At 46.2% G+C, this 13,957-nt stretch overlaps 1 long non-coding RNA gene across 1 annotated transcript in view; it reads right to left on the reverse strand.

Moving 5' to 3' along the window:
* Positions 1 to 3,007: 3,007 nt before the first annotated feature.
* LOC107213155 overlaps positions 3,008 to 13,957 on the reverse strand; it is an 11,685-nt gene continuing 735 nt past the window's right edge. Inside the window, exon 2 of the long non-coding RNA XR_004500000.1 lies at positions 3,008 to 4,302. This is a non-coding gene — a long non-coding RNA (uncharacterized LOC107213155). The remainder of the gene's footprint in view (positions 4,303 to 13,957) is intronic.

Here is a 13,957-nt window from a genome sequence, read left to right on the forward strand (position 1 = left end):
GCCCCTCACAAGGGAGGCTTAGCTGGGATGGGGGAAAGGATGGCAGGAAGGTGAGGGTAAGGAGGGAATCCTGAGGAAGGAAGGTAAGAATTGAGATAAGGAAAGGCAGAAAAGCTCCTCACAAGCATTAAAAGGGCAGGACCCACAGCAGAGGACAGGCATGAGCCTCTCTCTGCTTGAAACCCGGGGTGCTCCCTGAGGCCAGGGAACATATTCATCTTGGCCAGGGAAGCTTTGGAGCAGGGTCAGGAAAAGGGAAGCCCTTCTGGGGATTTTCATCTGTCTCTGTGGCAAAATAACCCCTTGGGAGCCAGAGGAACGTGCAGAAACAGCCACCCCAGGGTATGGGGTTGCTGCAGTGTGCTGCAAAGGTACAAACTGCTCCAAGGATCACCCCAGCCTTCAAGGTCCATCTCAAGCCCTTTTTATGGAAAATGCCATTCTGATAAACTCCTTCTACAAGGAAACCACTCTTGTTTTGATCTGTTTTTCAAACAGCCTTTCTTCTTGATTGGAGAAATTGGCTTAAATGAGTCTCTCCCTTTTCCTAAGCAAGGCTGCAATTCACTTCTGCTTCCTTCTCTTTTCACTGATAATCTCATTTGCTGAAATTGTGAATAAAACAGAATTTGAGACATTTGAGTGTTTACAGAGCAGAACAACATGTTTTATGTCTGAGTTTGCCACGCAAACATGTCTCTTCTGCAGGTGTCTCTGAGCAAGGCACAACGGGGGTTGCCAGAAGAGCTGATCTTCAGTTCCCAGCTCTTGTCCAGCCCTGAGAAAATGTTTATTTTTGCTTGCTGGAGAGCAATGATGTGGCTCAGCTCACAAAAGCTTTCCTGCCTCACTGCAGAGGTGCTGGAGGAACGGGGTCCCAGAGCTGCCAGTGCACAGAACTGGGCAGAGCTGTGGAGGAACGGGGGAATAACCAAAGGGGCCTGGGAAGGTGCAGATGTACCTCCCTTCTGCCACACATTTCCATGGCTGGGAAAAGAAGCTGTTCAGTAGTGCTTTCCATGCCAGGGAGATCATTAGCAAATTAATCATTTACTAATTAAACGGCATGATACCCATGTAAAGGGAGTGTGATTACCCTCTTCTATAAGTCAGGAAACTAAATGTCATTTCTGATTTTAGACCAAATTCGCCCTTCTGGCAACCAGTTTTGCTCCATGGCTGATGAAGGTTCTTTAGAGCACCCACTCCTGCACCCTGATGTGCAGCTTGTCAGGACCATCACGGCCTGCTGGCTTTCCCAGGCTCCTGTTGGAAGCTGCTGGAGGCTTGGCTGGTTTCATTCCATGGCCTTTTTTGCAGTGTGGGTGCTGGAGGGTGAGAGCATCCAAGCAGGAAATGGGGCTGCATCCTTGCTGGGCATCCTAAAGGCTTGCTGGGTGCATGCACACCCTTCACCACCCCTCCAGATGAAGATAAAAATCATCCAGAGCCAGGAGAAGTGACCATAATGAGACCCAAAGTCTGATTTGCTTCTTTTCACTCTTTTGATTTTATTTGGATCATGTATGTGAAATTAACCCCCTGCTTCATCCAAAATGAGAGCCCCTGACAACAGGCTTGATCTGCAACATATGAGTATACATTTATATTAAAAAGTGAAAAGGAGTGAAATTGGGCAGGCAGAACAATGGCAGCACTGTTCATGAAGCCCATGGAAGTGCCTTTCTCATTGTGTATTGGAAGCAAGTTTGGAAAGCAGAAAGAAAATTTATAATTTAAATACCAAATTATTGCATTGCAGGGGTGTTTGTCCTTGCTGAGATCTCTCATGCCATCCTTACCACACTGCAGAAACTCCCCAGAAATAAAGCCAGCATTTTCCTGCTCTGTTCACAATCTGGAGGGCTCCAGCTCTCAGCGCTGACACAGCGCGGCAGCCCGAGCCCCGCGCACCTCCACAGAGCTGTCACAGGTATTTACTTTTGCTAAGTGCAGCTCATTATTATTGCCTCCCCTGGAGCTGTAGTGCAATGGAAACTCATTCCCCACGGCCTTGCCCAATAACTTTTGGAACAATATATTTTGCAGTTTTCTTTACTTTGAGTCCGGTTTCCTCCACTCAATCAATTGCGGGTGTCACGCAGTGAAGCGTCCTGCCTGCCTCAGAGAGAAAAGCTGGACTTTGCAGGGTGGATGTTTGCTTTGTGTTGTATACACAGAATAAAAATTAATTCAGGAGCAGCTAGGGGAGGGAAAAAAAAAAATCCCACTGAGATTAGGAGCACGGAGATATAATGGTCTGAAAACGAAAGCCTTGCTGACTCCAGGAAAGTAAGCAACATCTGAGGCAGCTCGTTTCCCCATCATAACTCAATACAAATAAAGAGAAGAAAGTGGATGGAAATGGAGTAAATTATTTCACTGCCTAGAGCGACAGATGAGCAAAAACAACCAGGCTGGCTTCTCCAGGCTTTCAACACTTTTGCATGCCTTGAAAGACACCATATTCACCACCTGCTACTGAACTCCATGGTGGCTGGACATCCAAAGGTTACAGTAGCTGGGCATCCCAGTATGGTTTCCCAGCTTGTTTTCCTCAGCAGGGAAATCCCTACCTTTGTAGGGCACAGGGGTGATGTCCAAGAGCCTCCTCATCCATTCACTGCCCCTGGGAAAATGAGGAAGCATTATCTTTTGGGCACAGAAGCAAAATGCAGTTTGTGTTGCTTGTAAGGGATTGGATTTGGGCTGTTGTTCCTTCCAGAGACTCCTGCCCACTGCCCAGTGCCTGTGCACACCCTGAAAGCCCCATTTTCCTAAGTCATAGCACATCTCTAATGCAAACACAAAGTGAAAGGATGCCGGAAAGCCACTGGCCTTTATGGTTTATTAAGCTCCTTGTGCAGGCATAAATTCAGACTTTGATTTTTTTTAGAATAGACCATGTCACCTCTGTGTCACACCTCACAAGCCACCCCTCCTGTAAAGGGAAGAGAGAAGCACAGGGGGAATCTCACTTTTGTTACTGAAAGATTCTGAAATTCTATTTTTTTTTTTTTTTTTGAAGAATAACAGTCAGATTTCTAAACAGCTCTTTATTAAACCGTCCAAACAAATCATCTGCACTGGAGGATGTAAGGGCTGACACCAGACAAAACCATCAGATTGCTCTGAGAAAATGCACTGGCTTGTCTTGACAATTTAGGACTCTGTGGATTACCCTGTTCATATTTGCTGTTGATTTTAAGACTGAAATTTTCAGTATGAAAACAGACATGTCCAAGAAAGCATTGCTCAGCTTAAACTTAAAAGGACAGAGATGCAAGATTACAGCAGAGAGATGCAGCTCCTGGCTCCCAGCCCTTTCTTAGGAACCAGCTTTCACTTTGCCTTGGGCTTTTGGTCTATCAGCATCTAATGAAAGATGACAGTGCAGGCTCCCTTAGGGGCTAACGTGGGCAATTTCAGCTCTGGCATTTTAATTTATCTGTAACCAGCAGTTTTCAAAAGGGTAGAGCTAAAAAAGAACTTGGCTTGGTCACACACACACACAGACCAAAAAAAAGGGGGAGTTGTGACATAAAATGCATGAGGAGGTTTGCTTGGATTTAACTCCTTGGGCTCCTGCAAGGCAGGCACTGGAGCCTGGAGCCACGGCCGTGTCCCTTGGCTCTGTGGCTGCTTGCTGTTAACCCTATCCAGCAGGAAAGAGCTTTTCCTCCAGGTGGAGAGAGCTCCTCCATGCTTTATGGCTGTTGGTTTTAGTGCCGGCCACATCCACTATACTCCTGACAGTTAAGGTCTCGACTTTTCCCGTTTATTAATCCCCACAGTTGCATTCAGGCGCTATAATGACAAAAGGTTAGCTTAGGATCAGTAGCAGCCATAAATCCCGAATTAAAGGCAGTGGGTTGGTTTGCAGGTCACCCCGCGGTGCCTGGGCGCTGCTGCGGGGCTCGGAGCCTGCCGTGGGCATGAGCGCTCACATTCACCCTGTGAGTGCAGGCAGAGAGAGGGAGAGGAGCTCAGCCCCCAGCCTGCTCTTCCCATGGCATTTTCCTGCCGTGTTCCCTGCCATCCCACGGTCCTGGCTGTGCAGAGCCGAGGGTGATGGTGGCAAGCTCGGTGCTGACACAGCCGTGGCTGCAGAGCGGCTGCTGAGTGCGCCTGGCACCGCTTCACATCCGACCCTCATCAGGAGCTTTTGACTCCACCATTTATTTGTTCCCTGGCATGTTCCACACGCCCTCCAGGCACCTGGCGAACCTCCGGGCACCCGGGACCATCAGCGAGCTCTTGAAGGATGGATCCAACCCAGCCCCTGCCTGCCCTGCGCTGGGACTGCGAAAAAAAAAAAAAAAACTTCAGCCGGGATCAAAGGGGTTAAATCTTTTATTTATTTAATTATTTACTTTACTTCTTTCCAGGGAAGAATTTCACTTTGCCTTTTTTTTTTTTCTTCTTTTTTATTTTTTTCCCCCCCTCTGCCTCCAGAGGACCGGGCGATTCCAGGCACAGCTCTAGCAGATGGTTTTGGTGGTGGAAAGCACGAGGGGATCGCTCCCAGGAGCTGCTCAGGCAGTTAAGTCAAAAATGAACTGATGCATGCAGCGAGCTACAGCCCCAGCCTGGACAGCTCCCAGCGCTCCCCTCTGCACAGGCAGCCTGGCTGGCCTCGATTATACACTCAGCTTTCTCTGTGCCCCATCCAAAATCTGCTGGAATTGGGGAGCAGCCCTTTCCTGAGCTCCCTGAGGCAGCTGGAGACAGAGCAAACAGCGTGTGAACCCCAGTTCAGCCGCCCCTCTGTGATCCTGCCCTCTGCAGCATCGCCCTCGTGTCCCAGCACACGCTGGGCAATGCACACCTGATCATGCCAGACAACAGGAGATTATTTTTTTTTAATGTTTACATATTCTAATGTAAAACCTTCACCTTACGCCCATGGCAAATATTGCCAAAGTTGTGGAGTCGGAAAAGCAAATCCATATTTTGTCAATATTAGCCCGATAAATAAAATTTGATGATTGAACGCATTCTGCTCTTAACAAATGACAATTAATTTTTGATACGTGAGAATTTGCTTTCTTAACAACATTTCCCTTGTTTTAGTGAGATAATCTAGAGCTGTATTAGGAAATACAAACATTTTTCAGAAGAACTATACATAATTTATAGAGAAGCAGATCTGAATTAGCTCTAGCATTGCCCTGAGCTTTCCTACAGTCCATAGGTCTGGATCTCAGCTGTGCTCATGGATCTGCTGCCTCTCTCTGATGAAGGCCTCTCCCAGAAACAGTTAAACACAAGAAACCAGAAATGATCCATAAATTAGTTTTGGCTATAGGTTCAAAATCGTAAGTTATGGCCTATTGACCTCGTACTCTGAGGGGAAATCAGAGGCATTTTTCTAAAGAGCACTGGAGGAAGGGAGGTTTAATATATGGCACAGCAGAGCCCTGCTGCAAATAAATACAGCACTGCATAATTGCAGGGAAAATCAATAAGTCCTGTGGTGGTTAAAATAAAGATATGCATATGGAGGGTCTGGGTTTGTGTGTGTGAATGGTTGCTTCCCCAGAAGCAGAAGATGATTTTTTTCCTGCATGAAAGCTTCTAAAAACAACAAAGGCAACCGCTCTTGTGCTGCCCCTTTTGCAAGGAGCAAGTTTCAGCTATTGTTTCCCTTGGAGCAGCTCTGTGGAGTCATCATTATTACCATAATTAATAAGTGCAGTTTGCTCATTTGAAAAATTCCGGCAACATTTGCCGCTCAGGCATCGCGTCAGCGCGAGACACAAAAAATCGCTGTGACAACTGTTCTGCAAGTTCAGGTTTTATTGACGAGCACCACAAAGAGATGAAGCCCAGAGCAAGTCCCTTTTCACTTTAATATTTAAACCTCTTTTAAGAGGACGTCAATATTAACTCCCGTAATTGATGCTGACAGGTGACTGCCTGGCCATAAAAAAGGCAAGTGATAGAATTAAAAAAAAACCTTAATAAAAACAACCAGGACTTGCTGGTCAGTGCAGTGGAGGACACTGGGATGAAGGGATGAGGTCTCCTGAATCCCTGATGTGTCAAAGGGCACCTGGTGATTCACCCAGGAATGGATGGGACCCTTTGGGCCCAGCTGATTTTCTTCCCCCAGGTAAATCCCTGGATCTCGTGGATGAGAAACCCATCCTTGCTCAGCCTCCAGACCAGCCAATGCTTTTAATAAATAAATACCAATTGTAACTAGTTAACCTCAGGATTTCCAGCATTAAAGAGATTTCCCACAGGAGCCAGAGAGCACTAGAGAAATGGATAAATGCAAAGTTCATGGGGAAGAGGACACAGCCCTTTGCAAATCCCAGCATGAGGGGGAAATACCCAGAAAGTGCTATGAGACAGGCTCCAAAAACAGTTATTTACTGGACATAGCTTCCTGGTTTTCATTGGTCTTATTCTTAGAAATGAGTGCATTTTTTTCTGTTTAAAAATTGGGTTAAAAGTAGTTAGAATTTGGAACAACATGAAGCCAAATTTTAACATAAAGTGCTTGATGACCTGAGTATTGCTATTGTCTTTGCTCCATGAGCAATCCAGCAAAGGAATGACACAGTAGATCAATCTCTTCATTTATTTAAATGGAGATACAATTTTGCTGGCTTTGAGTTCTACTGATATGCAGATCACAGCATAAATCCAAAACTAGAGTGAAAATGTTTTTATTAAAGCTGATAAAAGTATTTTGAATTTTGACTTTTTCTTAGCTTTTTGAAATTGAAGGGAGGGAAAGCACTAAAATATCTTGTACACGTTAAAAACCTTCACTGCAGGGAAAACTATTTCATTAATGGAAAGTGGGGATATCTAAAATGAGAGGTTTAATAAAAAAAATCTTGGTGACAATATTGGCTGCATAGACAGAAACTTTTCTAAATAAACCAAAGGCACTCCAGTTAAGATGTTTTAGGTACTTCCACTCTCACATTCATCCTTAACCCAAAACCAGTAAAATTCCTTCCCAGTGCCCCTCTCCCAGCAAACAGCTCCTGCTCCACAGATATTTAACTGGGCTATCCCAGCCAGCCCTTTTCTTTATATCCTTCATGTTCTCTGTGCTTTGGGGTTCTCCAGGCAGCTTTTCCTGCTTGCAGAGGAAGAAGCACAGCAGAAGATTTGGGACTAAAGAGACAATAAAATGTCCCAACCGCTGTCGTGCAGCAGAGAACAGAGCATGGATTTGGTGCTAGCAGCAGAAAACAGGAGAGCTTTGTAGCAATTAAAGCTGAGCAAAACCCACCAAATGCTGGGGAAAATATAGTGGGGGGAAATCATTGTGGTGTTACGAGTCTAAAACCGAAAATCAATATTCTTATTGTTCCCTGCAAGAGCCTCACAAGAAGGGAAGAGCTGTGCCCAAGACTCTGGCTGGCTGCAAAATAAAAGATTAGCAGTTAGATCCTTATCAAAAATGGGACTGGGAAGCTTTTGTTTAAAAGGCCCACTTGAACCAAAGCTCTCCTGGCTGATTGCTGCTGTTAGGATTTGAAATTGCTACTATTGTATATATATATAGTATTTAAAAGAGAGATGACCACTGACATGAGCTAGCTGGCAGCAAATAAGGGTGCTTTAAATAATCATATTAATTTCTACAACAAGTGATCCTAAAAGCTGTATTTGTGTGCAGATATATATGTGTGTGTGTGCACACGTGTGTTAGCAGGTTTCATGCCAAGGAAAGTGGCTGCTGGTGAAAATTTGGTGAAAATGCCTCAGCTGCCTTTTAGAGTTTTGGTTTTTTACCTTCCTGGCATCACAAATAAAATTTCCACTGTACTGTACACTGCTGCTCTGTACAGTAATGCCTTTGTTACCACTATGGCTCTTACTTAAGCATCTAACTACAGTAATTGTTTGATACATTAACTATACTCCCTGATGGTTGCCCTATTATCTCTTTTTCTTTTTTTTTTTCAAAATGGTGCTTGCAGATATTAGCAGCTTGATTACTCATTTTATTAACAATTTCAACACTGTGTCAGGGTTGATTTAGGAAGTGGGGTGGTGTTGCTGGTGACAGTGGGGTTGAGTTTCTGCGGTGCTTTGGTGCTTCACAGCAGCTCCAAAGCCTCAAGGAGATTCAGATTCAATCCGAGTTTCAGGTTGACAATCCATAGGACGGAGACTCTTGGCTGCAGAGAAGTATCTGCATTCAGCTGCCATCAGGACCAACACTGGGCAGAAGTGAGTTGTGAAAAACAGACATGGAAATGATGGATTAGGAAAGGGAGAGGGATGCACCGAATCACTGTGCGGCAGCGCCATGGCTCCTGCAAGCACCGTGTGTGGGTGAGCGTGCACGGGCAACAGCAAGGGAGCTCAGCAAGGCAGCACCAACTAGCACCGTGTGTGGGTGAGCGTGCACGGGCAACAGCAAGGGAGCTCAGCAAGGCAGCACCAACTCTGAGATGTCTCTGCACCAGTGCCTTTTAGACATGAGCCATTTCCAGAGGGAAGTGGAAGGGATCAGGCAGGGCCAGGCGAGGTTTCTGCAGCACAAAGCGCTCCCCTGCCTTTGCGCATGCGTCACTTCTGTCATCAAAAGGAAAATCAGAGTCTGATGCCAGTTATTAAATATCTTCATTATAAGGGCATTCCTTCCAGCTGACTTTCAATTTTGTTGTATCTAGGGGCTCTGTGTTAATAACTGCGTGCTCAGGACAAGTGTTCTTAAAAAACACTGACTATTGAAATCCTTATAAATAATACTCAGCTTCCTGCTCCTGATTGATAGATATATTGTACAGCCGAGCCACCATAAAGGCAATAAATACATGTACTGTTAAGGGTCATGAGTCTCAAAATTAAATCGAATGCAGAAATTGAGTCTTGACAGAATCTGAAGGGATAATGTCTTAGCTTCTCCAATTATGCAGTTCAACATTTGGATAAATCATATGAAAGTAAGTATTTAGCCCCATTTTTCATAATCACTATTAATGAGAACAAAATGGGATCTGAGGGCAGAGGGAGAGAGTTCTGACAAGATAAATAGCATATGGGGTGTGTTGTCAGCCACAGAAAATCAAGGCTGTTTAAACCCCCTAAACAGCAGGAAAGAAAAATGCAGGAAAAAAAAAAAAATAGGAAGAATAGTGGTCATGTGTTATTATCAGCGACAGTCTCTGTGTCAGGACTTTGGAGATCTGCCTTCTCAAACAGCACTTGGGGCTCAGTACTATCATCTAGAGCTCCCCAGGATGGTGTGAATGACTGATATCCAGAGCACACCATTTAAATATCGCCTGTTTGCATTCTGCAAGCAGCATTTAAAACACAGCTAAAAAAATTCCTTAAAAACCCCACGGATTTTGCCCCCTGACTGGTCCCTGTGGGTGCAGGACAGGTGGCTGTGCTCACCTTCAGTAGCTGCCTCTTTGTGTCAGGGCAATAAAACCAGGAGAAATAGCTTTGCTTGCACAGGGTTTTCTCCAGCTTTCATGCCAGGACACGCACAGGATGTGCAGGGCTTAAAGCAAGGAGGGAAAGGTATAAATCCCATAGTCATTTTCTATCATCTTGTCTGTCTTTCCTGCTTTTCAAGTTGAAATCACTTTAAGCATCTGCGGCAAAATTATTCTTAGAGAGTCTCTCATTAAATTAGATGTCTCTGAATTGAATTCATTTCCACTCCATTTTGTCAGCTGCTAACACAGCAAGAGCCAGATCCTGCTCAAATTGTCTTTGAGGTTTGGTACCTCTTTTTTTGGGGGGGGAGAGGTTGGGGTTTCACTGTTGTGCTGAGTTTTTTTCCACCCTGAATTTCTGCCCTGCATTTTGGATTCTTAAGGAACATCCATTGCTCTTGCTCAGATGCTGCCAGGGGCTGAACCCTGATGTTACAAATCTTAATGACTCACTAGGAACCAGATTATATCCAAATATTGCTACAATCCAAAGCACAAGGCCACCTTTTGTCACCAAATTAGAGCTACAATATCCCCACGAAAGTCCCCAGCAGTCTGTGCTCTGAGCCACACATCCGCATTCTGTGCTGCTCCAAAAATGAGCATTATGCTCTAAAGCTCTGCTTTCAGCCATAAATATCCCAGCAATCCAGGGGCAAAGGGACTGTTTCGATATCTCATGCAACGTTAGCAGCTCACAGATTAAGCACGTGGGGCCTGGGGGATTATCTCCTTGAATCAATAGAAAGCAGGGAAGCAAACAAACAGCTGGCCGGGTTCCCCAAAATAAAAGCGTTTGATTGTGGCAAGCTTCAAAGCAACTGGTTGACACGAAGTGGGTTGGGTGCCCTCCCCTGCTGTGCCCGAGGAGCAGAGGGTAGCAGGGAAATAAATAAACACCTAAAAATTACTGCTTACTCCTCCCCCCACCCGACAAACCACCTCCCAAAGAAAAGCAGGGAAGCAAGGAAACGCGCCCCAGAACATATGGCAGAATCAAGCGCAGGATCCCCGTAGGTTTGGGTTGTACAAGTGAATATTAATCTGGGGGGGATACTGGGGGCTGAGATCAAAAGAGCTGCTCCCGTTTCTATAGGGAAAAGGAGCGCTTTGATGTCACGGCGTCTTCCCTGCGCCACCTAATGAACTGAAATTGTGACACAGTGACATCGTGCAAGGTTTGAAAGCACTTAGCACAATGACACGTCTTTGGGGCTTGCTGCTCTCTTTTTCCAGCAGCCTCCTGTGCCAGGGGGAAGGGTTCTGCCGCTGAGGGTGGAATGGAGGTGGAGGAGGCAGAGGGGCACTGGGGAGTGAGAGGGGAGCGCTCCCCCTGGGCTGCACACGGGCAGAGTGAACGGGACTCACTCGTGGCTGAGAAGGAGGGATGGGGTAGGGATGCAAACACAGGGAAGCAGCTCGGCAGGGTGTGCACAAGGCAGAGGGTGAGGGAGCCCAAAGCCCCCCACCATCCAAGGCTGGTAGGAGCAGAGTCATCCTCACCCCACACTTTGTGCCCACAGCACCCAGCTAGAGCCACAGCACCCTCGGAGGATTATGGACATGGAAAGAGCACCAGGAAAATGCAGAGTCAGAGGAAGGATGAGCTCTTTGCCTGGGTCCCACAGAGGCAGAACCTCCTCTTGTTCATGTCAGGCCAAGAAAATACCCAGCAGTTAGAAAAGCCAATCCTACACAGGCTTTCAGCCTGGGCTTGGTCAAACAAAGGCCCTGAATATTTCACCAAGGCTCCCAGAGAAAACCACTAGAACATAACCCTGTGCCCCCATCCCAAGGAGGGCAGGGGAGAGCAGGGATTACCCTGCATAGGATGGGCACAGCTGCCTAAACCCCCTTTCTGGATGTCATGTGCTCCTAGGGAGGAAACGAGAGAGAAGGAAAATCAAATAAATCCTGATAAACTGTGAAACTCTCAGGGCAGGCAGAGAGAGAGGAAGGATGTAAAAGTGGGAAGAAGGGATGGTTTTGCTAAGAAGAATAACTTTGGGTGATTTTGGGTGGATCTAGTCCATTGGGAGGTGGTTGCCCTGCCATTGCTTGTGGAGTGTGGGGTGGTTTGCTGGTTTATTCAGCATCTCTTTGCCCAACCTGTGGCTCCTGGCAAGGACACAGATCCCAGTAGACCCTGGGCAACACCACCAGTCAGGGCTGCACACAGCACTCAGCCATCACGGGGTTAAATCCAGTTAATCCCAGGGATTTACTCCAGATTAACTCGGGGGAATTGAGAGCAGCATTTGGCCCTGAGTAAAAGGGTCGGGCCAGGATTTCAAGTGCAGAGGAAACCCAACAGCATCACCTGCCCAGGCAGCCACAGAGCTGGGTGAGAGAGCTGCTGAGGCAAGTTAGGAAATGTAATAGAGCAAGAGAGAGCTGCTGAACCAGGCAGGGAAATGAAACTTTATTCAATCATCTGCTTTACTTATTTCATAGCAAGGAAATCCATCTATTCCTTGGACTTGTTTGTGCTGTGAAAGTGCTGTGCTGCCACGATGCAAAGAAATGGTTAGAGAGAATCAAAAGGGTGATGCTGAGCTGCAACCTGCCTTAAAATGCTACACCCACACAGGGAGAATAAAACCAGGAATTAGGGAAAAGAGCTCCATGGCTTTTCTGAAGCCAAAGTGTGGTGTGATCACTTCCCCAAAACACTGGGATTAGGAAGGCATTAATGGGAGCGACAACTTGATGGGTTTTAGCAAAGCATCATGACACTGTGACACCACCTTCCCAAAAATACCATATTTGGGTGTGTGCACATGGAAATCTGTGTACAGACACACACAGGCACAGCAGGGAAGCCTGTAAGGACTCAGGGTGTCATTGGAATGGTGTGAACACAGCACTGAGCTGTTCCAGGGAGGGGGACAGAAATGCACCTGCATGATTTCATCACCTCAGATACTCAGAGGAGTTTGCAATAGGGCTCAGGCACCCCAAGACCCCCCTGAATCAGGGAAGAAAGGCAGGATGGCTCCCAGCACACATCCACTCCTGTGGGAAATAGGTTCTGGAGCAAGGGAAAGGATCAATCATATGGAGCTTCTTTTATAGGAAAAACTGCACAGAATAGACTGGGGCCAGATGCTGCATGTAGAAATATTAAATAATAATTATTATGATAATAATAACAACAATGATAATACAGTGGGGAAAGGCTCATCTTGAGCAAATTATTGCAGCTTTAGTGTAGCCTTGGGGTCGTGGTGCTGTGGTGACCAGGACAGGGTGTCAGCATCCCAAGGGCCACCCATCACCCTCTGGCACCTGTGGGGGGAAAGCACCAAGATGGGAAGTGATAAATAACCTGTGTCTCATGGAGGGATGTTTCAGGGTGTGAATTAGAGCCTCACCAGCCTCCAGCAAGATGCCCCTTCTACAGCATGGCAGTTCTGATCTAGGACAGCTTTCTCTTCAGAAATGCCATTCCCCAAATCCCACTCAGACTCAGCTAAACTGCATTTCTTTTTTTCTTTTTTTCTTTTTTTTTCCCCAAATCATCCCTATGCAGATTCCACCCTCTCCACTGGTTAACTCCTGCAGCACCAGCACACACTGAATGACTTTAAGGGCTTTGGGAGTTTTTTGGTCGTGGGAATCCTAAAATTTTGAGACTTGACACAGCACCTTAGTGACCTATCCAGCAATTTGATTTTTAAAATTGCACAGAGGTCTGGGTGTCTTATCAGCCATTTTCCTCATCTTTTTGATACCACAAGACTTCTTTGCATTAAAAAAGTGCTGTTTGTAGAGCATTAAGGTGTTGTACCAGTCTGCATTAAGAATGTAGATGTTTACTGCAATTTCCCTTAGCTCATAGCTGTATTTCACTAATAAAGTGTGAGTTAACCAAAATCCAATTTACCCAGGAATATCTTTGAGTAACTCTCAGTAATTTTATATTTGATTTGTACTGACAGCAGATGTGGCCATTCCCTTAGCTGGGCAGAGGGACAAAGCAGGACACTAATCTTTCTGTGAGCTTCCCATGATGAATACGTCTGTTCCTAAATCAAGGCAGTGGTGCTTGAACTAAAAGTTCGAAATCAGGATGGAAGAGGAAGCTCAGAAACTATGAGAAGCAAGCTGCATGATCCGATCCTGCCAAGTCAGTGACTCAGGATGGTTTTAGGAATCTTGAACGTGATTTAGGCATCCTGCTAGAGATATGAGTCCTGAATGGGAATCCTGTTCACAACCCATGTTTTGGTGCATGGATAACACAGGAAAATGCATCAGCCAACCCCAAATGATCCTTCCACTGCTATGACCAGAGCACACAAAGACACGAGGCTGATCCTGATGTGGGACAGAGCAACCCCCTGCCCTGGCATGGCACAAGTGGGATGTGGCTGCAAATGGAGCTGGCAGGAGCCGGCAGGGCGAATCCTGAGCAGGGCAGCTGGGACAGGATGCTGGGTGCTGGGAAGGAGAACATCTCTGGCACTGAACAGGGTGTGCTGCACCCTGCCCACACCCATCCCATCCCATCCCATTCCTATCCTGCATCC

Source organism: Parus major, chromosome 20, assembly GCF_001522545.3.
Source record: "Parus major isolate Abel chromosome 20, Parus_major1.1, whole genome shotgun sequence".
NCBI classification, from domain to species: Eukaryota; Metazoa; Chordata; class Aves; order Passeriformes; family Paridae; genus Parus; species Parus major.